At 47.8% G+C, this 23,937-nt stretch overlaps 1 protein-coding gene across 2 annotated transcripts in view; it reads right to left on the reverse strand.

The window, feature by feature from the left end:
• Positions 1 to 23,937, reverse strand: part of AKT3 (AKT serine/threonine kinase 3) — a 2,870,184-nt gene that overhangs the window by 2,724,556 nt on the left and 121,691 nt on the right. Inside the window, exon 2 of one of the 2 annotated variants that reach the window (XM_069607961.1) lies at positions 14,055 to 14,089. The exons of the other annotated variant lie outside the window; for it this stretch is intronic. The gene's annotated coding sequence lies outside the window, so the exon portion shown is untranslated. The remainder of the gene's footprint in view (positions 1 to 14,054; positions 14,090 to 23,937) is intronic. 2 annotated transcript variants of the gene reach the window in all.

Genomic DNA, 23,937 nt, shown 5'->3' on the forward strand with positions numbered 1-23,937 from the left:
CCTTCCCCTGACCCCCCCTACCCCCGCCCCCCAGTCTCTTTGCTTGTGGCCACTTGTCTTATGGGCTCCGGGCCAACAGTTTTACTCCGACCCCTTGGGGAAGGGGGAAATAGGTCTAGGTCATGGTGTTCTTTGGCGCACCTCGCGGAGCACTCCGCACTGGGCCCTGGGTTGTGTTCACTGGGTTTCCAGTGTGTGCTCCGGGGGACTGCACAGGGGTGCATGGCCTGGTTCTCACCTCGCTGTTTAAGTCCATCCTCCTGCTCCCAACTCCGGCTCTGCTGGTTGTCCTGGCCCCACTCCGCTTCCATCTCCCGGGGCTCCTCTTCCCTCACCGGGCCCCATGTTACAGGGCTTTTGATTTTCTCCTCCCAGGGCTCTGGGATGGCGCCGCTTCGCTTCAGCTCTGCCGTTCCTCAGCCCCTCGCCCACCCTGAGCTTCCCGCTCGCCACCGGCCCACGCCATTTTTCCCTTTCTTTTTCTCTGTTTCTGTCCTCAGCTGGCTTTTCTTCCACCACGTTAGGGGTAGCTGCTTCAGTGTCCAGGGAGGGGATCACACAAATAACTTTCCTGCTTGTGGGGGTCAGGAGCTTGTCTTTTACAGTGCTCTCCATTTGGTGGCCATCTTGGGATCCCGCCGGTTACTGTTTTAAGATATACAGTGGGCAAGGTCGAAAGCAATAGTCACAGGCCATGGCTAAAGTCCATGGCTAGTGCTCATTAATATGTTAGAATATACAGTTGTAACAGACAAAGGCTGTGGCCACTGGCCAATATTGTGTTGAAGGCCGTGGCTGGTTAGTGTATATAAAATCCAGTGGGCACGTCTGAAGGTCATAGCTGCTGGCTGGTTAGTGTTGTATAATATACAGTGGGTACAGCCAAAGGCCATAGCTAGTGCAACGTTACTATTTTAAAATATACAATGGGCAAGGGCAAAAGATTTAGCCACTAGCCATGGTCAAAGGCCATGTCTAGTGTTTTATAGTGGCCAGTGGCCAGTATTGTGCTGAAGGCCATGGCTAGTGGCTGGTTAGGTTTTAGAATACACAGAGGATACGGCTGAAGGTTGTTGCCACTGGTGAAGGCTAAAGGCTATAGCTGGTGGCCGGTTATTGTTTTAAAATATACAGTGGGCAAGGCTGAAGGCAGTGGCCAGGGTGTATGGCCTCAAGGCCAGGACTAGTAGCCCATTAATGTGCAAAAATATATTTGGCCATGCCCACGGACTATGTCTGAAGGCCATGCTTCGCGCTTGTTACTGTTGTAATGTAATTAGTGATGCCATGATTGTTGTTGTAAGCTGCACAACAGGGGGCACAAAGTTAAAGTTGGCTTCGGCTGAATTTTAGGGGTTTTGTTGCATTAAGTTCTTGCCTCAACGCCCCTGCAACTAAAAATGTTGCGACATCTGATACACATCACTTGGCAGTCCTATAGATCAGCTGCAGACAAGGTGGGATGAAGTTGGGTGGTGGTGGTTGAAACCGACGAAGCAACAGAAATGGTAGGCAGTGGTGCACAGCTGCTTTTGACCAGCAGATCCAGGCTTGCAGATTGTGAACCATGGGCTCTCACCTTGTGATGGAAATCGAGTCTTGCTACAGGGTTCCTCCACATCGTCCCAATGGACAGGGACGAGGTGCTGAATCAAAAGAGCTTCCCAAACTGTGTGATGGTTTATTTGAAGGTTCTCTCCACAACACCTGCAAACAGAAAACTTACAAATTCCTCAGCCTCCTTACTGTGTTGCTTCTTCACACGAAAATACTACCAGCTATCAGTGACAGTTTTCTGGGCACACTGCTTCTTCCATGGAGTAAAGCAGTACATACCCACACCACCTCTTAACTGCTGGTCCCAGACATACCTAAAACTTGGGACCAGGGCGGAAAAATAAATAAAAACACATAAAAAGACTGCCACTTAAAATGTCACGATTCATCCCTGGCGTGTGTGGGATTGCTGGAGGACGTACTGAAGCAGGCCATCACGTTTCATTCAGAACGTGACTGTCTAGTCTTTCAGGAAGGCTGCCGTCGCACTATAACTGCCAGCCAGAAGTTGCAACTGGTGCATTGCAACTCTATTGCTTTCTACTCTTCGTTGATGTGGAACGGTTTCCCCGTTCTTTTTTCCTTGTTCATTCCCCTGCAGCCCCTGTGCTTTTATTCCTACTCTGCTCTAGCCCAGCGCGGCGCTTCTTTCTGGATTCTTCCGCGCTCCTGGCGGACGCGTCCTCTGCATTGCGCCAGCTACTGTTCACGCTGGGTTCCATTCAGTGCACAGCGCCTGCTACCACGTGTGCTAGATATCCATCCTGTGTAGCACCAGCTCCCGCAGTTTCCTCTGTGTCATTCCTGAACTCGGTCCTCGTCCTCCTGGATGCGGACTCTTCCAGCTATTACCTTAGACCTCACGGGCAAGAGACTCTTATCTAAACAACCACAAGTGCATGCTGGACATTGTAGTCAACACCTGGTATCCCTTCACTGAAAGGAGACGACATTCATCATTTCGACACTACAGCCCTCACTACAGTCATCTCCAGGGTTTTTCAGCTATTGCTTTTCCCTGGTTTGGGCTCCCTGGAGTCCCCGCTGCCAGGCAAATTGCTCCTTCAGCAAAGTGGCCTCTGGGGGAGCCCGTCCACATTTCTTCAAGAAGAAAGGAAGGACAACAAAGAAGACGACAACCAGTGCTTGGAGAGAAAGAAGAGAGTAAAGTTCCTCTGAAGAACCATCAGCGGACAACACAGATTTCAGGTGAGGAGTGGGCTAGTGATAAGCGTATAGCTTCTGGTGTGAACACGTTAGATTTTGAGAGTAAAAGGATTTTACAAAATAAATATAACAAGCTGAACCAAAAGAAAAAAAACTACAAATTACTGGACAAAGGTATAGTAACAAGAGTGGTAGGCAGGCCTAAACCATCAACCAATCAGATTTCGCATCAACGAAAATGACCAATCAGGCAGCGCGGTTAGTTAACACGGCTATGAGCATTTGCACCTTCCATGCCGACCAATCTGGATTGCGTGCACTGAACAGCCACATCGAGAGGGTGCAATCATTTGGCATGGTTTGTTCATGCAGATTGCTTATTAGCAGCTTTCGTGCTGACCAATCTGACTGCGCGCACTGAAGAGCCACATTGAGAGGGCCCAATCAGGCAGCCTGGTTCATTCGTGCCTAATCCATCGACCAATCACATTTCACGCTCCGCTTACGTCCCTACACATGGCTTGTAGCCTTGTCTAGAACCTCAACCAAATGTGTGTCGAGTTCTGTAGGTGCGGCTATGGCAATAACCTAGGCATGCAGGATTGACCAATCAGAATGCACGCTGTGGCAACTGAGACATGATTCATAGCTGCGCATACAAACTGCACCAACTGATTGGTAGCTGGCCGTAGCCGCAAATATTCACCACACCCAAGGACAACTCCTTTCCTTTTAATTGCTTTTTCTTTGACTACGGAGCAGCTTGTCTGTGAAGCAAACTCATTTTGTCCCATCCTCCTTTGCCCTGTCATTTGTTCCGTCGGTCAATTCATTTTTTTGTTAGTCATTTTCTTTTTTTTTTAATATATATATTTTTAGTGGCATAGTCCAGTCCATTTTGTCCTGTCTTTTTTCATTTTATTAAATTTTTCTCCTAGGTCAGACATTGCGCAATATGTCTGACCACAGCAGCGCGAAAAATCCCCTCCCCGCGAAAAAAATCATGCAGGACAAAAAAAAACTGCAAACAGCTGGAGATACTTTTAGGGAGAGGTACTGCTCAACCAGTAAGAGAGAGAACAGGTTCTGCAAGTACCGTCACAGAGCTTGCAGACAACCGTCCTCATTCAACGCTTAGTCCGAGTCCACTGGAACGATGTTGATGAGGACTACCGAAAGGCCCATGATAAAAACAAAATACAGGTACATGGTTCGAACTCTGAGTTGGCCAACAGCTGCCATGCCATCACCTTCTACAGCAGCAACCACCACAGAAAACTCTGCACCATCTACCGCCCCCACTGTACCTACCACGACCTCCACCGGGCCCCAACCTCCCCCACTGGACCTGAATGACTGCAAAGTTTTGCGCAGACAATGCCACAATTGGATAACAGTGGAAGATGCCACCCTAGAGGGCTGGACACAGGCCATTTCAGAACACCAGACCCACTGCCCAATAGGACTAACAGTGTAGTGCCCCTGTACGCTGCACAGAATACTTTCATAGCCTACTAGGCAATACCAAATATAACAAAGCACTCAATCCAACTAACCTGTGCAAAACAGCTTCATCAAGTTAAACAGTTCAGGGCAAACATTCACCAGCATGGACTTACAAATTGCTTGCGAAGTCAGAAAACTCCCATCTTGTGCGCCACCCGTTCCACCCCCATACAGGGACTTCTTCAGGCGAAGTGCATCAATATGTTTGAAGCAAACCTACTATTTCTACAGTTTACTGGGAGTCAACACCCATCAAAGTCATGTGACTGATACATTGTGTGTCCAACATTGTGTAGAAATCACGGCCATCTTTGACCTAGTTGCTTATACTTGTCTAAATAGAAATAGACATTTTCTAAAAAAATGTCCACATTAATGAGCAAATCAATTGGTCGACTCTCTATTACAGGTTTTAAATTGCACTTAATAGCACTCAAGAATATGTTTGCTTTGGCCAAATGGCTGCTTATTTCAAGTTATATCACCACAACCATGTAATTCTGCGTGGAAAGGGTGCTTGACTTGGCAAGCTTCCAAGCCAAACGTTAGCGCGGCGGCGCTTGCCATTCATTCTATGTTATCCACAACCAAAGTGTGCAATGTAATGCAATAAAATAATGCCTTCACATGACACCACCAAATCCTTCCCAAGTGGGCTAAATGTCCATTCTCTATAGACAATAGAGTGCCCAAGTGCTTTGCACATGAACTGGCACTGCATCTTTAAAAGTAGCAATGTTTATAATTGAGTAGAGTCACGCTGTATAATATAAAATAGCAGCTCTGAAAATCCTGCACAAGTGGGTAATGGATTTTCTCTGTAATGTTCTCTTCTACATCAATGTAATAGTATCAGACAATACAGTACTTGCTCACCATGGAGTGCTTAGTTACATATCAAATCTCACAAAAAAAAAAAATGGTTATAGAGGGCAGTGCTCGTCAGTAGCTGCCTTCATTGTTTACACGCCAAAGTTTCTAATTATCAATGACTGACTTCATTCATTTGCAGAGGTAAAGATTGCATAACATTCTTGAACTCATATGCATGTGACATAATTATGCCCATGCATGTCCATTTTATTTGAATTATGGCTCATGGTTTATTACAGACCTTTGCCAACCACATGATTGACAGTGTTTATAGTTTATATTCGGGTGGGAGCTTTAATAAAGAGAATAGTCTCCCATGTGTCCCTTTGGAAAACTTGTAATTTCCCCAAGGCAAATATTAGTTTTACATTTTCCGTTTCACACAACCTGTACCACCAGGTATCATCTCTTAAATAGCTGTTATTTATGAATGCAGCTAAGAATTTTGTTCTTGTCGCACATAGCTCGTGGTATACAAGATATTTTAATGTTTCACTTTCTCCATGGCATAGTCGACATAAGAGATCATCCTCGTCAATCTGTCTACGTTGGGTCAATATCTCCTTTGTGTTAAAGAGTTGTGTTGCTCAATACACAGGACAAGGAAACTTGACAAGGTAGGTAAGAAGGTAGGTAAGAATTTTGTTCTGAGCCTTAACTTCCGAATGGATATGACATTGCAGCTTAATTTTTTCTCAATCATCTTCAGTTCTCATCTAGTCAAAAATCCAGAATTTTCTTTTTGCTGCATTTGGATTGATAAGTAGTTCCTCTAATGTGTAGTTCCTCTGTAATGTTTGCTTCAGACACCAGTTTTTTTTTTTACAACATTTGGTCCATTCTTGAATTACAGGATCACTTTGATCAGGATGTTTGCTCTAAGATGTTGGGCCTCATCACGAGTCTGGCGGTAACCCTTAAATGCGGCGGTAGCGCTATTACCGCCGCATTTAAGGGTCCGCCAGATCATGGCCTTGGCGGATTACCGCCGGCGGTAATATCGCGAATTTTCCCCATTGGGCCCAATGGGGAATAAGGAATTCACGAATGGGCCCAATGGGGACTGGGCACTAACCGTTCCGCCAAACCCGTGATCCGGCGATAATGGCGCCGGGGGGTTTGGCGGTAGGGCTAATAGCACTGGCGGTAATAGCGCAGGCGTTACCGCCCAACTCGTGATGAGGCCCGTTGTGTTGGATAGTGCTGCAGTTAGCTAGAATTTTTCGATCGAGTCAAGGTTTGTTTCCAAAAGTGCCCTTCGATGGAGGGCCAGATTTCATGAGGTAGGCAAAGGGCAGTTTCCGCACGGTAGGGGACTGTCAGGCAAACTTTGTTTATAAAAATAAAGCACGGGTATTAATGAGAATCTTCAGAATTTGATGTACGATTTTGCCTTGTGTCATCAGGACTCGTATTTTTGCTTTTATCACTGCATATTGAGGGGTGTCATTTTTACTTCGGTTGATAGTCACCCCCAGATATTTGGCTGTTGGTGTTTGAAGTAGAGGTTGTTTCCCCAGGTACCAGCAAAATGTTGCCTTTTTGGATCTACCTTGAGTGGCTTCTAGTACTAAGATTGTGGTCTTCGCAGTGTTAACTGAGATTATTTTTGGTTGTATAGATGTTTAGAAGCTGCAATTTCCCTTGCCGACCAATTTGGGTATTGTCTAGTAGGATTAAATCATCTGCGTATAGAAGTCTTCCTAGTCTCTGTCCGTTGATCTTCAGCGAGAATGAGGAGTCTTCTGTGATTGTTAGGGCCATGTCAGATATGAATAATTTGAACAATTCTGCTGCTAGAGGACATCCTTGTTTCAAGCCTTTGGTTGTTTTCGATGTCGTTGGTGGATGGGCTGTTCTAGCTTAGCCTAATTCTGACAGTGGTGTTCGTATAGAGAGCCATTATTGGTTCCAATATGTTTTCTGGGCATTCTCAGTGTCAGAGTTTTTTCCAAAGTAACGAGCGATCAACACTATCAAAGGCTTGAGCAAAGTCTACTAGCGCAATGTATGTTTTATTCTTGTTTTTCAAGGCTCTGATTTTTAGGATATTTAGGAGAAATACATTCAATGCATACCCTACACCTTTTACGAATCCACATTGGCAGTGGTCACAAGAATTTGTTGATTTACTCCAGGCTTTTAGTTGGTCTAACAAAAATGTTGCATAGAATTTACCTAGCACATCTAAGAGTGCTATAGGGCGGTAGTTTTTAGGATCATCTCTTTAGACTTTTTTGAAAATTGGTATAATTACTGAGGATGTCCATGACGGAGGAAGTCTTTTGGTGCTGGCTATTGTGTCAAATAAGGTCTTGCAGAAGATCGCCCATTCCTCCGGTGCTTTCTTGATTATGAAGTTGCTAAGCCTGTCAGGGCCTGGAGCCCGTTAGGTGCTCAACCGCATGATTGTTAGGATTTCATGGCTGTCAATCTTCAGATTCCAGTCAGATGTTATTAATTTTCCTTCCAATTCTTGGTTTTTCATATTATGTCCTTTTTTTAATGGAGTTAAACAAAAGGGCATCTGGTTAATGCCTTGCTCTGCCCAGGCGGGTAATAGCATATATGAAAGAAAATGAGCAAGGTCATGGGGTACCTGACTGATAAACGAGAAAAGAACCCACTCCTATCGGGGTATTACTCACTCTTGACACAGAAGAATCTGGAAAGAATAAATAAAGTACTGCGGTTGGATTTTAATGAAACTGCAGTATAGGTTGATAGATACACTTAACTGGGTTCTACACAAGATACAAAGGTATTTCCACAAATATGGTACAATAACCACTATGATATAAAGCAAATGCTGATTAGTTGCCGCGTATTAACAATGCATACACATCCACTGAAGGATCCTTGGGAAGGATGCCAGTGGATTTAGTGAAGTGATAACATTTGGCAATCAACGAGAGCACATCTGAACAAAGTAGAGTTGAACAAGAACAACAAAAAACAATATAACGGTCTACACGACTGTTTCGGCCAGAAGGTGAGCAAGATTAAGCTCTGATGGTGTGGCCTTCATCAGGACAGGATATTCCAAACACGGGAAGTATCTTGTGGGGTCGGGACTTCGGTGCGCTGAAAGTCAGCTCGAAGCAGTGTCTTGTCATGATGCCTACCCCCGGAGCACCAGGCCAGGCCCAGCACCCCCGGGAGCAGGCATCACGCCCCCGGGTAAAAGCCCAGAGGCCCTTTATAGGGGCTCTTTGGACTCTGTCCTGGCGCCGTTGGCGCCAGGCTCATGTTAGACATCAGTCCTGGCGCCATAGGCGCCAGGCTCATAAGGGGAAGTGTTTAGTGCACTTACCTGAAGCAGACCATGCTGCATACTCACCTGATGCAGACCATGCTGCATGAAGAACCAAGCCAAATGAGGCTTAGGAGGGACTATTTTTCTGAAGGAACTATTTTTTTACTTGGGTGGGGCTGTGGAAGAATACTCACCTGGAACTTCTTCCAAGGCTATTTAAGCCCCGCCCGGACAGCCACACGTGCTTCGCGTTCTGCATCCCAGCAGCTCAACGTTCACCGTGTCAGCTCCTGCACCTGGACTCCAGACACGCCCGCCTCGAACCTGGAACACCTGTAAGGAAAGAAGAGAAGAGAAAGGTGAAAACCAAGAACTTATTCAACCTTCTTACCTGCATCCGGAATCTTCACGCCAGCATTCCTGAAGGAAGACTTCCATTTAAAAGCACCGCGTTGCTCGCTGCAGCGCCGCGCTTCACTCACCTGTTCCCGAGACGCCGCCCGGCTCCATCGCGGCTCTCAGCACCGGTCGCCACATCCCTGCACCTAAGGGAGAGAAGAAGAGACAAAAGGTGAGCAAGGGAACACAAGAGGAAAGCCGAATTTTCAGCCATATTACTTACCGGCTTTTCTTGGTGAACCATTCCACATCTCGGGTCGGCGCCGCATCTTTGGCAGGTACCGCACCCCGGCCCCTATGGGGAAAGGACAAAAGACATTACTGGGGAATTATAAAGACATATAGAGGGGTCGCCCTAAGCACTAACTCACCTGAGTTTACCACCGGCAATTTAACCCCTCAACGCATCGCCTTCGTTCTGCACCTGAAATAAAGGACAGATCACAGGTTAGGAAAAACCAACATAAAAGGAGGCTCACACTTGAACTTTTGCATCTTCATACTTACGGCGTATCGCTCAGAAAAGTCAAGTGGATTTGCCAGCGCCATTCTGAAAACCAGTGAAGTAACTAGACGAACGCACGCCCCTGCACCAGAAGCAGGATGGAGAGTTCATCCTTCCAAACCATAAGGTGAGCTTAAACCAGGAGTTTTGGAGGAAGTCAGAGAAGAACGAAGGGGGAAAGGGGGGGAGCAAGCACACTATTCAGCAGACAGTTAATCCCCTTTCTCATCTGCAGAAGGATATCCCTACGGGCCAGACAAGCAAGATTTGGGGGTCCTGTTCAATCGGTGGTCCGAATTCTGCGCATCACGCTTGAAGAGGCCACAGCAACCCAGACCAGCGCCTCCGTGGGAGCCAGGTGAGCGTTACAGTCTTTAGTACACTGTAGGATTTGTAAGATCCTTTAGATGGCCATTCCTTACTCGCACCTGCAAATTCCCGAAAAACTGGGTAAAGGCGGGCTGGCGTGTTGATTACGCAGCAAAAACCGCAGGCTCAGGGGTGGCGGTGTCTGACAGGAAGGCTGCTACACGAAGCTTCGGCGGTCACTGTTTTTAATGCAGCCATATGTTGACTTCTGGCAACTAGCGGATCTGTACTGTTATTGTAAAGACTGGAAAAGAAAGCTGTCCATATGTTTGCTGGTATAGGGTTGCAGGTTAGAGCCGCTTGTTCTGTATGGATTCATTTACTATCGACCAAAAGGATAGTGTTCTTGTTTGCCAGGGTTTCTATCATTCTCTCAGCATCGAGCTGCATTTGCATGTGGTTATGTGCTATCTTCCAGTTTTTGTATCTTTGTTTTAGTTTTGCTATGTTTAGTGCTCGAGTTCTTTTTTTTGGAGTTCTCAGAATGCTCGGTTTGGAATTTAAATGCTGCGTTTGATACGTGCTTATTTTCAAAGGTTGCTTTCATATGCTTATTTTTCTGTTTAAACATTTGTAGCAAGGGCACATAGTTGCAGTCGAGGTTTCCTGTTGTGTTCACTACTTTGTATGATTTAACTGGTGAACTCCTTCAGGTGTAATAAAGAGACTATTTCTACTTCCGTTAGGCTCAACTTGATGATGGTATTTTTGGTTCAAGGGTATATTGAACCAAGTCAGTGCGAGTTTAAGTAGACTGATCCCTTTTGTTTGTTTCATTAATCTCCAGATGGTTTGCTTGGTCAAGTAAGTTACCCGATACAAATTGTGGAAATTTTGAATGACACTGACATGAATCTGAAACTTAGCATTATATGTCGAAGATTCTAAGATCAACAGTTAATTACATAGAAAACAGGTGGCATCTAACTTCATACTACATGGTAAAAGTCATCCTGTAAAATTGAAAGCTACCATTCCTTATGGGGAAATGGTGAGAACAAAGGAATTGTTCACGTAATGAAGACTTTCAAAAAGAGGCATGTACGATGGGGGCCGGTTTCTTAGAAAGAGGCTACACTAGACATATCAAAGCCTACAGTCAGACAACACTTCGAGATAGACAAGATCTAATGAAAACAAAGTAGTAATGAAATTAATTGCATCAGATTAACAACATCCGTAGGAGATAAGCCACAGATCACCTATGCTAAGGCCAAGTCTCTCAAAGATCTCATCTTGCTCAGCATGCCCAATAATGGTAATATTACGAACAATTGGCTAAGTGAGAGGTCTGCATATATTGGGTTTGACAAATGCAATAACTGCGAGATGCGCGCATATGCGATCAAGATAGATAAAATATATGATGGTACCATGCGCAACAAATTGTGAACAATCAAGCAAAAGGTCAATTGCTTCACCAAATGTGTTGTATGTAGAATAATATGTCCATGCATACTGATGCACATAGTAGACACTGTCAGCACAAAATAAGAATTCTCCGGCATTACATAGCACTATTGAATGGTGACAGTAACTATCCTTTGGCCGTTCATTTGGTTTATGTCTTTCCATCTAATGCCATTGCATCTAATACCATTCCATCACATTTTTTCCATCTAAAAACTTTGCATCTAAAGCATTTTTTTGGGGGGGGTGGGGGGTCTCCCCAACCCCCGGTTTTGACCCTTTATACTGCACCTAAACAAAAATTAACCATTTACCCACCAAAAAAATGCATTAGATGCAAAGTTTTTAGATGGAAAAAATTTTATGGAATGGCATTAGGATGCAATGGCATTAGACGGAAAGACCAGATAACGTTCATTTTGCTGAGAAGCTTAAGAGTGATGTTTCACAGATTAGGTTTTTTGCACTTGCACACATACCTCTACCTAAGAGAAGAGGCAAAAGAACGCAAATTGCGCAAACTCTAATCCAAATGGATAGTGACCTTTAGTACCAAAAAGCCGGGGGGGGGGGGCTAGGGGGTCACAATACTGGGGAAGAGTTAGCCATACATTTAATGGAAGATTACTTGGAGGCCCGGTATCTAACCATCTTACAATCAGAGTGATGAAGTATTTGTCAAACTTTATGTACATCACATAGATGGTGGTTATTTTAGCAGGACTTGAGCCTCCGTTACACATATGGGTTTAGTGATAACAATGGTACATCTAAGACATGCATGGGTATCATTATGTCACACTCATATGAGATTAAGTTATACAATATTTACCTCTGAAAATTAATAAAGTCAATCATTGATAATTAGAAACATTACTCAATTGCAATATTTTGCACATGTAATTTAGCACTTTGTTCAAATTGAGGGCCATTACTGAAGTCTCTCAGACTAATTGCAACATTTTGCACAGAATTTAGCACTTTAAGATATGAGAGTTTGTTACTGCACCTTAAAGCATTACATCACTTTATTGGTATGTTAAAGTGTCATTAAGAACCATTTTATCGAGTTTGGTACAAGAATATTTAGCTTTACATTGGCGTGTTAACAATGAAGGCAGCGTCTGACAAGCATCAATCTCTATAACAACCATTTTTGTGAGATGATTTGATATGTAACTAAGCACTCAATGGTGAGCAAGTACTGTATTGTCTGAGAATATTACATTGATGTAGAAGAGAACATTAGAGAAAATCCATTGTCCACTTGGGCAGGATTGTCAAAGCTGCTATTTTATAGTATTATACAGCGTGACTCTGCACAGGAACAGGCACTGCATCTTTAAAAGTAGCAATGTTTATAATGGAGTAAAGCACTTGGGCACTCCATTGTGGATAGAGAATGGACATGTAGCCCTCTTGGGCAAGATTCATGGATGTCATGTGAAGGCATAATTTTATTGCATTACATTACATTACACACTTGAGGTTGTTGGTATACAATAAATAGCAAACGCCGCCACGCTAACTATTGGCTTGGGAGCTTTCCAAGTCAAGCACCCTGTCCACGCAGAATTACATGGTTATGGTGATAAAATTTGAAATAATCGGCCATTTGGCCAAAGCGAACGAATTTTTGAGCGCTATTTAGCACAATTTAAAACATGTATTATAGAGTCGACAAAATGATTTGCCCATTAGTGTGGACACAGTACGTTTCTTTTTAGAAAATGGCTTTTTAGACAAGTATAAGCAATTAGGTCAAAGATGGCCAACGTTATTTTAACACAATGTTCGATACGTAATGAATCAGTCACATGACTGATGGGTGTGGACTCGCAGTAAACTGTAGAAATAGAAGGTTTGCTTCAAACAGATTGATACACTTTGCCTGAGGAAGTCCCTGTAAAGGGGTGGAACGTGTGGCATACAAGATCAGTGTTTTCTGACTTTACAAGCAATTTGCAAGTCCATGTTGGTGAATATGTTTACCATGAACTGTTTTTTTAACTTAATAAAGATGTTCTGCACATGTTATTTGGAGTGCTCTGTTGCATTTGGTTTTGCCTAGTAGACTGTGAAAGTATTCTGTGCAGCGTACAGGGGTACTACACTATTGGTAATTTTTCAAAAAGGTTAGCCCTTAACCTTTAACAGAGCACCGGCTGTAAGTAGGCTCAGTGCATATATATATATTTTTTAGTGTCAATTCCCCCCCCCTTTTTGAAATTAAAACAAAAAACCCAAAATTCCCAAAAAATAAATTTTCTTTTACACCCTTTGTCACATCTGTGAATCCTTATGTTATTTCCTTTCCAGCTCCCCCCGCCTCCTTCCACCACCCTCCTCCTTACATCTCCCCCAAAATGGTCTTATTCGGGGCCACCTTCCAAGTTAATGAAAATAGACAAAATAAAACCAAACTGCACTAAAAGTTCAGCACGCCTTAGGTGATCTATTTTATGCAGCTGAAATGCATTTTCCACAGCTTTTTTCTTTGTATCCACGGGTATGGAGTTCATGGACTTATTTATAGCCACAGCTACTAAAGGCCCCGGTGCGGCCAGAGTATAGCTGCAATTAGGTTTGGGGAGTTGCAAGAAGCCATCTCATAACCGTGGATACTACCTCCAGTCGTTGCTGGGATTAACCACACCTCAAAGCTCGTCAGGATGCGGCAGTAGCCGCTGTTATGAATTCATGTTTAAAATGTTAAAAAAAATTATTTGTATGTGTATATAGGTGTGTATTTAGTCATCCTTGTAAGTTACATTGATAGAGTGTAAGAGATGGGAGCATGGTGCAGAAGCATGAATATATTTAGTAGCGGTATGGTGGATGGGGGTCAAAAGAGTGAATTTACAGAAGGTGGGATACAGTTGGTGCACAGAAGTAGCGACACTTGCCATGGCCACAGTAAGATTCAGTGATTATATAATGAACATTCTAAATGGAATAATGTTATTTGGTTTAAAATGAACAATAAGCATTACATTAGGCATGGGCACTTACATATGGTGAGAAGGATATAGTTTAAAATGTTCTGTCTGTAAAAAAAAAAAGAATAATTAGAGAACATACATGAAATACAATTAGTTCCAGTCATACACATGTTTAATTCTTTTGACCCTCGTATGTAGTGGCTCATATGTTCTATGCTCGATACAAAATATGTACTACAATGTTGTCTTCACATATAATAATCATTTGGAAAAAAATCCAAAGAGGATAAAAAAGAAAACACTGTCTAACACATTGATTAGGTGAATGGGTGGGCATATGGTAGGTATGATATGATAAGGCATTTATAACGTGCCTATACACAAGTGTTGCAAGGCGCTACGAGGCAAGGGAGGGGGAACAGAGGGAAGACCGAGACAAGGATTTTTTTTTAAAAGTTCTCTTTATTAAATTTTTCAACAATTGTAACAAACCCCAAAACTCCCTCCTCCCTACCCTCCCCTTCCCCCCCTGGTGCTGCTGCAAGGTTTACGTGGCTAACCGGCCCCTCTATGCGTTCATCCGGGATCATTCCAGATCCAAAAGTCTAAAACGTTGTCGGCGCCAGCCAATCCTGAAGTCGTCCCTGAGGAAGGTGAGGACCTCCTCCCATTCACTTGCAAAGTGCTGTACTGCATTATTCATAGCTTAGGAGGCCCATTCCATCGCTACTATCTCCCAAACTTTAAGCACCCAGTCTTGGAACATCAGTACGCTTGTGCCTTTCCATCTTTGAGCAATGATTGTCATTGCCGCCAAAGTAAGCATCACCCTCACTCTTTCCCTACCCCTTGAGCCGCCTGTTGCTATTGCTGGCCTCAGACCTAATAGAAACCATTCCCGGGGATATACCGGGGATATACCACCCTCTGACCCGAACATTTGTTCCATCGCCTGTTTGATGTCTTCCCAGAACGGGGCTATTTTCAAGCATCCCCACCAGACATCCTCCTGACCACATCCCCTCCAGCAATTTCCCGATGACCCTGGGTAAATCCTACGCAGACGAGCTGGAGTATAGTGCCACCCGTAGAGTATCTTATACCATGCTTCCTGGGTTTGCGAGGCTCTTGCCAGTTTGGGGATTTTCCCCCATAACCTTTCCCACTCCGTCTTCTCTATTTCCCTGCCCAGAATGCATTCCCACCTTCCCATATACGCCCATTGCAGGCTCGGGGTGGCGTCATCCAGGATCTTATAAAGCTGCGAAATGAGGCCCTTCGAGCCATCATTGGTCATCAAGAATTTCTCAAAAGGAGTCGGTGGTCTAGTGGCCGCTTCCCTGTTCGTGAGGTGTAAGAGCCAATGCCGCAGTTGAGAATCTCTCAGCCTTTCGCCCTCCCCCAATGCAAAGTCCCTTTACACTCGACAAACGTGCTGATCTCCCCTCCCATGAACATGTCTCGCATCCACCGGCAGCCCCCCTCCCACCAGTTCCTGAATGCCCCTCCCTGCAGCCCGGGAGTAAAATCTTTATTATTGAAGATAGGGGAGAATGGGGATGGATAGGTTGTAATTCCCTTGCGTCAGACCAGTCTGTCCCAGTTATCCACGAGCAACTTGGTGATGGAGCTCAGGTACATGTGACCTGGCCGATGTCTGGGTAGCCACAGGACCTCCCCAAGTGCATGCTGCGTGACCGCTCTGTCCATCTTAACCCAGTGTTGTCCCTCCTCCTCCCGAAGCCATTCCCTAATCACCCGTAGCTGGGTTGCTTCGTAATATTGACGGAAGTTGGGAAGTGCAAGTCCGCCGCCCCTCCTCGGAACCATGAACAGCTGCCTCCTGACCCTTGCCCGTTTCCCCTCCCATATAAACTCATTTGTTATCGCCTGAAGCTCCCTGAAGAAGCTGGCTGGGACTGCCTGGGGGATAGCCTGGAAGAAGTAGAGCAACCTCGGGAGGTGACCATTTTAATTGCCTCCAGCCTCCCCAGCCAGGAAATCCGGAGATTGCGCCACTTAAGGAGATCCTTTTTAATTTGTTGCAAAAGTGGGGGGGTAGTTCGCCCCATACCATCCTTTAAGGGCCGGAGTAATTCTCACTCCCAGGTACTTGATTCCCCCCGGATGCCAGGCGAAGGGCGTTGACTCTCTCAATTCCTCCCTCTCCTCCCTTGCAAGCGTTAGGTCCATCAATTCGGACTTATGCATATTAATGCGCAGCCCAGATGCTTCCCCAAACACCGCCAATAATAGCCTGCATTGCCTACTCGACTCTATGGGATTGGTCAGGGTGAGTAACATATCATCCGCAAAGGCCGCCACTGTGTGCTGTCTCCCCCCAAACGGTATTCACTGTATCCCTTCTGATTCCCAAATTGCCTACAGGAGGGGCTCTAAGTAGATCGCATAAAGCAGGGGCAATAAGGGACAACCCTGCTTTGTACCCCGCTGGAGATGGAACGATCTAGACACGGTTCCGTTCACCACCACCCTCGCTCGAGGGCCCTCATAGTTCGCCTTGACCATCTGTAGATAGGTGCCTCGAAGCCCCATTTTTTCCATGACCTTGAATAGGAAGGACCATTCCACCCGGTCAAACGCTTTTTCAGCATCCAAGGATAGAAGCGCTGCCGGGGTACTTGTCTTTTCCACCTTTTCCACCAGGTGGACCACCCTTCTGATATTATCCGCAGTCTGCCTCCCCTTCACAAATCCCGCCTGGTCTTGATGGATTAGATCCGGGAGAAGCCCCTCGAGCCTATTCGCTAGGATTTTAGTGTATATTTTTGCGTCTACATTAATAAGCGATATTGGCCTATAGGATCTCTCGAGAGGGTCCTTGCCCGCTTTCAGAATCAGGGAAATCTTAGCTTCTTTCATAGAGGAGGTGATGTGCCCACAAAGAGTTGAAGAGGTAGGTCAACTGTGGCACCAGCACCCCGACAAAGGTCTTATAGAAGGACGCTGAGTACCCATCAGGGCACGGGGCCTTACCTACGGGTAGTTTCCAGATAGCCCCCCCTCCCTTCCTCCTCCATTATGTCTTGCTGAAGACTAGTCTGGGCCTCTCCCTCGAGTCTGCACAAATTAACGCCTTCCAGAAATTCCTTCCAGAAATTTCTCCTGGGCCTGGTCATCGGGGTACTGTGATGTATATAAGGTCTCGTAGAATTGAGCCATGGCTTCTCGAACATCTTCTGTTTGAGTAACCCTATCCCCCATATCTGAGTTTAGCACTGTGATTGTGTTTTGAAGCAGCCCCCCCTAAGGAGGCGGGCCAGCAGGGCATCCGCCTTATTCCCCTTAGCATAGAATTTTTGCTGCACAAAAAGCAGAGCCCCTTCTGCTTTCTTAGTTCAAAGGACCCTACCGCCCTCCTATAGTCCTTCTGATTGGACCTACTGGGGTTCGCCGCCACCTTGCCTCTCGCTTCCTCGACCTCTGCCTCCAGCTGGGACTCCAGGGCCTGTAGCTGTTTCTGTCTGTGCTTTGGCTGCTATGATTTCTCCCCTTATCGTAGCCTTAAATGCGTCCCATCTTATGTCTTCTCCTGTATCCCCTCTCTTGTTGCAATCAAAGAACTCTCTCATCTTGCCCTCTATCTCCTCCCTCACCAAAGGATTTCTCAGCAAATATTCTGGATATTTCCAGCCCCACAATCCCTTCCTCCTCCCTCCCAGTTCCAGCTGCATTGACAGTATTTTGTGATCAGCTATTCCCATGGGCCCCACCTCTATCTCCCCAACTCTACCCACCAAGTTAGCCGACACCCAGATGTAGTCAATTCTAGATTGTGTCCCGTGGATTTCGGAAAGAAAGGTGTAACCCTCTGCATCCCCTTTTAGTTCCCTCCAGGCGTCCCTCAACCCGGCGCTCACCAGTTTATCCCTTAGTTCCGCCGAAGCCACCGCCCCTCCTCCCCGGTTCCTAGGTGCCCCCGATCTGTCCTTAGCCTTGTCCCATGCAATATTTAGGTCACCCATTATTATTATCTGGCCCCTTGCCCAGTCACCTATTCTCCCCATAAGGTCGCTAAGGAAGGAGTCCTGCCCCGTGTTAGGCGCGTAAATCACCCCTATTGTGAACATCTCCTCTGCGATTTTGCCTCGCACCAGCACATACCTACCCTCTTTATCCTTTAGGGTATCCTCCATGCGGAAATTCAGTGCCTCCGATGGCCAACGCCACCCCACCTGCTTTTGTGGGACCAGACGCCTGAAATATCTGGTCGAACCCCCTTAACCTCAATCGGCACTGATCCTTACGGAGCAAATGTGTTTCTTGCAGCCCCAGAAAGTCAGGTTTTCCCCGCTTCGTGAATTGCTCCAAATTTTTCCTTTTCAGCGGAGTGTTGAGACCCCTGACGTTATGAGTTACCCACTTGAATTACGAGTAGACCCCTGCTCTCGCCTATCATATCCCTTTGTCCAATCTTCACCTCCACCCGTTTGCACCCATCCAGTTACCCTGGTACGTAAACCACTTGTAACTCGCCCCTTGGGCAGCACCTGAAAGTCCCCCCCTGAACCCCCTTCGCCCCAACCCCTGAGGACCTTAACACTAGGTCTTCCCGCCTCCCTCCCTCCCCCTCTAGGCTTCCTCGTTCCTAGTGATCCCATGTTTGCTCATAGCTCCTCTCCTCCTTGTGATCAGAAACAGCCTTTTTGTCCACCATCCCTTAAGACTAGTCAGACAACCAGTCAGTTCTCCTTGCCCCTGGGGCTCTCCCTCCTCCGCTGACTATTCCCCCCCCCCCCTTCCCGGGGGCCCTCCGCCGTGCGGGTCGTCTCCTCTTCCCCTCGCCTACCACCGACCATTCCCATGGCCTGGATCGCACTCCTCCCCCCGCCTCGGGGGAGCCACTCGGCCCGCCGCACCCCGGCCCTCATGCAAGTCCCGATCCAGATAAATTTGGAGTATGTCCGCCCCTCCTGCATCGTGGTGATCCACTTCTGAGAACCGGCCCACTTGAAGACAAGCCCAAAAGGGAAGCTCCTTTTATATCAGATTCCCTTTTCTTTAAGTTTCGAAGTGAGCGGGCCCCATTGTAGTCTTTTGAGCAGAGTGCTGCTGGCCAGGTCCTGGTACAACTCAATACGTTGGTCGTTAAAGGTTATCGGCTCTTTTTGCCTAGTGGCCCTGAGAACTGCTTCTTTTTGAGCATATCCCGTGAATGCGGCTAATGCGTCCCACGGCCTGGACTTGGGGTTCTTGTTGAGGAATCCCACCCTATGGACCTTGTCCAACTCGATCCGATCAGGTGAGGGCTCCCCCAGCAGCTCTGCATATATCCCTTGAACCGTCTCCTTCAGATCCCTGTCTTGTATCGTCTCCAGCAGAAATTTCAGCCTGATGTTGATCCTTCGGGATCCGTTTTCCATGTCTTCCATTCTAATTTCCAGGTTCCGCGTTGCCATGACAAGCCTCTCGATTGCTTCGCTGTTCTCCGTAGCCTCCCTGCCTACCTCCTGCAGGCCTTTTTCAACTATATCCGTTCTCTCCCCCAGCTGCTTCACTTCCTGTTTGATTTCCGCCATTGCCTGATTGATGTCTGACCTCATTAGTTGAAATTGTTCTTGGAAAGTCTTCCCCAAAGACGCTTGAAGTGAGAGCATCTCCCCGCGCAGATCCTGACACGAGATTGATCCAGACGCTTCCGAGGTGTGTGTGTTCCTGCTCCATGCTTCCCCCTGTGTAGTCCTGCGTTCCTCAGCTGCATCTTTGCTTGCCCACAGGGATATAATGGGGCCAGGGGCATCCCCCTGGGACTGTCCGCCTTTGTTCACCTTGCTTTTATTTTTGGTCGCCATAGTTGCAGGACAAGGGCCCTGTTTGCACCTTCCCAAGAATCTGTGGCTAACCAGGCTTGGTCACAGCCCCCCTATCCCTGCAGTTCTTGGTACTCCTTTTCGGTCTAATGGAGGGCGTCCTCCCAGTCAGCAGGGGTGCGCGAAGCTGTGATGTGCTCACCCGACGTATGTGGCCAGGCTCCTTACTATGCCGGTGGGAGCAGGTTAAGATCTGAAGACTCCAGCGCCTCGGCATGTAGCCGGGCTCCGTGTTATGCTGGGGGGAGCAGGCGTGAGATCCGGGCACACTGGTGCTTCAGTGTGCGGCTGGGGTCCGTATCCTACCATATGGGGGGGGGGGCAGATGTCAGTCCTGGACAGCCAGGCTCCGCATCACAGCAGGGGGAGTAAGCCTCAGGCCCGGGCACACCAGCGTCTCAGAGCATGACTCTGAACTACACCGGGGGGGGAGTAGGCGCCAGTCCCGGACACCCCGTGACCAAATGATGCAAAGGAGGCAGGGTCCCCCCCTCCCCCAGAGAAGGGCCCCCCCCTCCGCAGCTCGACCGGACCCGAGAGGTTCCCCTGCAGCCCCCCCCCCCCTGGGGCCAATGCGATCCAGGCCCCGCTCCCCCTCCGCTTACTGTCCTTTGCTGCTGCCGCCTTTGCGCTGCCAGGCCTTTCCTCTGCCGGGCCCGCTCACCTCGCCGCGGGTCCCCGCCTTCTTCGCCCCAGCCGCCGCTGGATCAGGCCGCTCAACGGCCTCGGCGATCTGGGGTCAGCACCCGCCCGATGCTCCGCTGCTGGGCGACGCCAGGTCTCGAGTCCCCGCAGACCGGGACGGCAGCCCCGCCAAGCCGCCACCAAGGGCTGCCGGTTCTCCTCCTCCCCTCGGTCGGGTCCGACCACTGGAGCTCCGGGGGGGGGGGGGGGGTGTAGAAACACGCCGGCACCCCCGCCTGCTGGTCGGCGAGGCGGCTCCCAGTAAAGCAGAGGCTGCAACCGCCCTCCCAATCCCGCTCAGCTCCTTCCTCTGCCTGGGGGGGGAACAGGAGTGGGGACTCCGAACCCGTCCCGCCTTTAGCCACAGGCCCCCACAGGCCCGCCGGTCTCCAGTGCTCACCGGATTAACTTCCCCTTCTTTTGCCAGTCACTGTCTCAACCACGGCCGCTCCCAGGCACGGAGATATGCAGACCATCAAAGCTCTGCGCTCTTCATCACATAAGGGGTGGTGGTACCGCTTAGATAGATTGAAGGGACAGGAGCGCCGTCGACACATCTACCTGGTGTCGACAGCCATCTCACTAGGCAGGTGACATTGAGATTGTGCAAGTGCAGGGGAGCGGGAAGAGAAATGTGTGGGGGGAATGGAGGAGGGTCAGTGCAGTACACAGGATAGCAGTAAAATAAATAAAGACAATAAATAAAAAGTGCAGCCAGCTGGTGGCAAGTGCTGGTAGGGGGCTGTAAGGATACAGAAAAAGTCCCAGAGTGCAAAGGTTGCAAGGGGGGCAGTGCAGGTGTGCAACTGGCGGGAGGGGGACCTGGGCCCGAGATCAGAGTGTAGCCAGGTAACCATTGCAGTTTCAGTTTGAGCGAGGAGATCAGCAGGGGAAGAGGAGGAGAGAAAGCAGAAGCAAAGAGGAAGGTCTTGAGGTGCTTCCAGAACCGGAGATGGTTCTCCAAGTTTCAGAGAAGCAGGAAGGCTGTTCCAGAGGGAGGCCCAGCAAAAGAAAGATCGTCCACCAACTCATTGCTTGCAAAAGAGACTGACCCTGAGGGAGTCAGAGGCGGATGAGCGAAGATCTCGAAAAGGAAGATATTTAGGAAAAGAGAGTTGAAGGTATTGAGGCCCCAGGCCCCAGAAGACATTGTGGACAATGCAGAGGGTTTTGAACTTAATCCTCACCGCCACTGGGAGCCAGTGCAGAGATTTCAGTCCTGGAGAGATACAATCCCTTGGCTTGAGGCCAAGGACAAGTCTCGCAGTCCTGTTTTGGATGAGTTGCAGAGGGTGGAGAGTAGAGGCAGGAAGATTTAGAAGAAGGCTGATGCAGTAGTCCAGCCTAGAGAGAACCAGAGCTCTGGAAACGGAGCTTCTGGGGGAAGGAGAGGAAAGGAAGAATGCCTCTAAGGAGGTGCAGCTGGTAGTGTGACTTAGAGATGTCAGATGTGAGCAGAGAAGGAAAGTGTGGAGTCGAGGATGACCCCAAGGTTTTTAGCCTCACAGGTGGGAGCAGGAAGGACCTAGAGAGGCAAGTCAGAGGGTGACCGGAAAGGAGGGAGCAGGTGTGCTGAGGATAATCTCGGTCTTATTGGCATTAAGGCAGAGATCACTGGTGGCACACCACTCCTGGATAGCAAACAGTCAGAGATGAGAGAAGAAGAATAGGTGGCGGAGGGAGCCTGAAAAGGAGTTCAGCGTCATCCGCATAGCACTGAAAGTTGGGACAGAGTGTGGCGATGCAGTGGGCAACAAGTGCCAGGTATTTGTTGAACAGCCAGGGAGAGAGGTTAGCCCCTGTGGAAAACCACAGGTAGAGATGGAGATAAAGGAGAGGAAGGACACACATACCTGGGAGGGTCGATCAGAGAGGAAAGAAGTCAGCTAAGCCAGGGCCTAATCGGTGATACCCAGGCTATCATGGAGACTGTTGAGCAGGATGGCATGGTTGACTGTGTAAAGGCAGAAGAAAGATCAAGCAAGATTAGGACACGGGGTGTTGGAATCCAGGTTTGGGAGCAGGTCTTCACGGATGTTCATGAGAGCAGTTTGTGCTTCTGGCAGCTCTGAAGCAAGACTGATTGTCATGGAGACAACCAACAGATTCAGTGTGAAGATTGAGCTGGGAAATGGCCAGCTTTTCCAGGAGTTTGCCCAGGAAAGGAGTGAGGAAGATTGGGCGATAGCCAGGCAGGACGGGTCGGCAGAGGGTTTCTTAAGAAGAGTGTGCACAAGAAAGTGCTTCAGGGGGGAAGAGAAGACTCCAGTGGCGAAGGAGTGGTTGCAGAAGTCAATCAGCAGGAGAGAGGGAGTCAATGTGGTCCTTGATGGTTTTGGAGGAACAGCAGTGAACCTGTTTTGCAGAGACTTTCATAGATCCGACTGGTCTAGAAACCTTGTCTGGGGAGAACAGTGGAAAGGCAGAGAAGGAGGGAGGAGAGGTGGCCGAAGAAGGGCCAGGGGAAGAGCAGGGAGTAGAGGGAGGAGGGGGGGAGCAGGGGGAGGAGAGGGAGGAAAGAATGTTCTGAGTTTGAGATTAAATGAGAAGCCAGGGCTGTGCAGGGGCCTGGTAGGAGACAGGAGATGTAGAGACTGCAGCAGGGTTGGCCAGCTCCTTGCAGATTTTAAAGAGTTCGTCCGAGTTGTTAGATGCCGCAGAGACGCGGGCTTGGATGTGGGAGTATAGGGGATACACTGAGTGGGTACGGGTACACAGTGTGTAGTAGAGTGGGTGAGAGTACAGAGGCTGGAAGTACTTTGGGTAGGAGAACTAGGGTAGGTGAGGTTAGAAGGGATGGGATAGGATGGGATGGATATTAAGAGTCGGTGTGGTGCACAGAGATACAGCAGGTGGGGGTGCAATGCGTGTGCAAGATTAAAGGGAGTCGGTGGCTGAACAAAGCATGTGGTAGGGTAAGAGGACAGATCGGATGGGGTAAACAGGGTGGCTGGGGGTAAAGAGGGCAAATAGCACAAGTAGTAAAAGAGGATGGGGTAGGATGACTGGACAAAACATGCACAAGGCCCCTGGGCAACACAAATTAAAAACAGATGGGCGTAACTCTGTACAGAGTCCAACAGCTTCCATGGTGTCAACTTCTTCACCAACAACCATCACGGCAACCTCTACATTCATACATTGCCCACCATGTCTCAACACAGCAGTAGCAGCAACAATGTCATCCGAGTCACGGCACCATTCCTCCCCATAGACTGCCTAAGATTAACATGCCAAACTGAGATCAAAAAAGTGCAGTCCAAGTTCTGGACCTTAAAACGTGCAGTCACTGAGCTTGGGAACATCCGTCCTCAATTAGTCCATTTCCACTGGGACAACATTCATGTGGTCCCATTTTATTGCAGACAGTTTAGGACAAGTGCAAGCAAATAAACCTTTAACCTCACAGGAAAATGTCAATTCATTTATTCAGTAATT

This window comes from Ambystoma mexicanum, chromosome 4q (genome assembly GCF_040938575.1).
Source record: "Ambystoma mexicanum isolate Mex_15411 chromosome 4q, UKY_AmexF1_1, whole genome shotgun sequence".
Lineage (NCBI taxonomy): Eukaryota > Metazoa > Chordata > Amphibia > Caudata > Ambystomatidae > Ambystoma > Ambystoma mexicanum.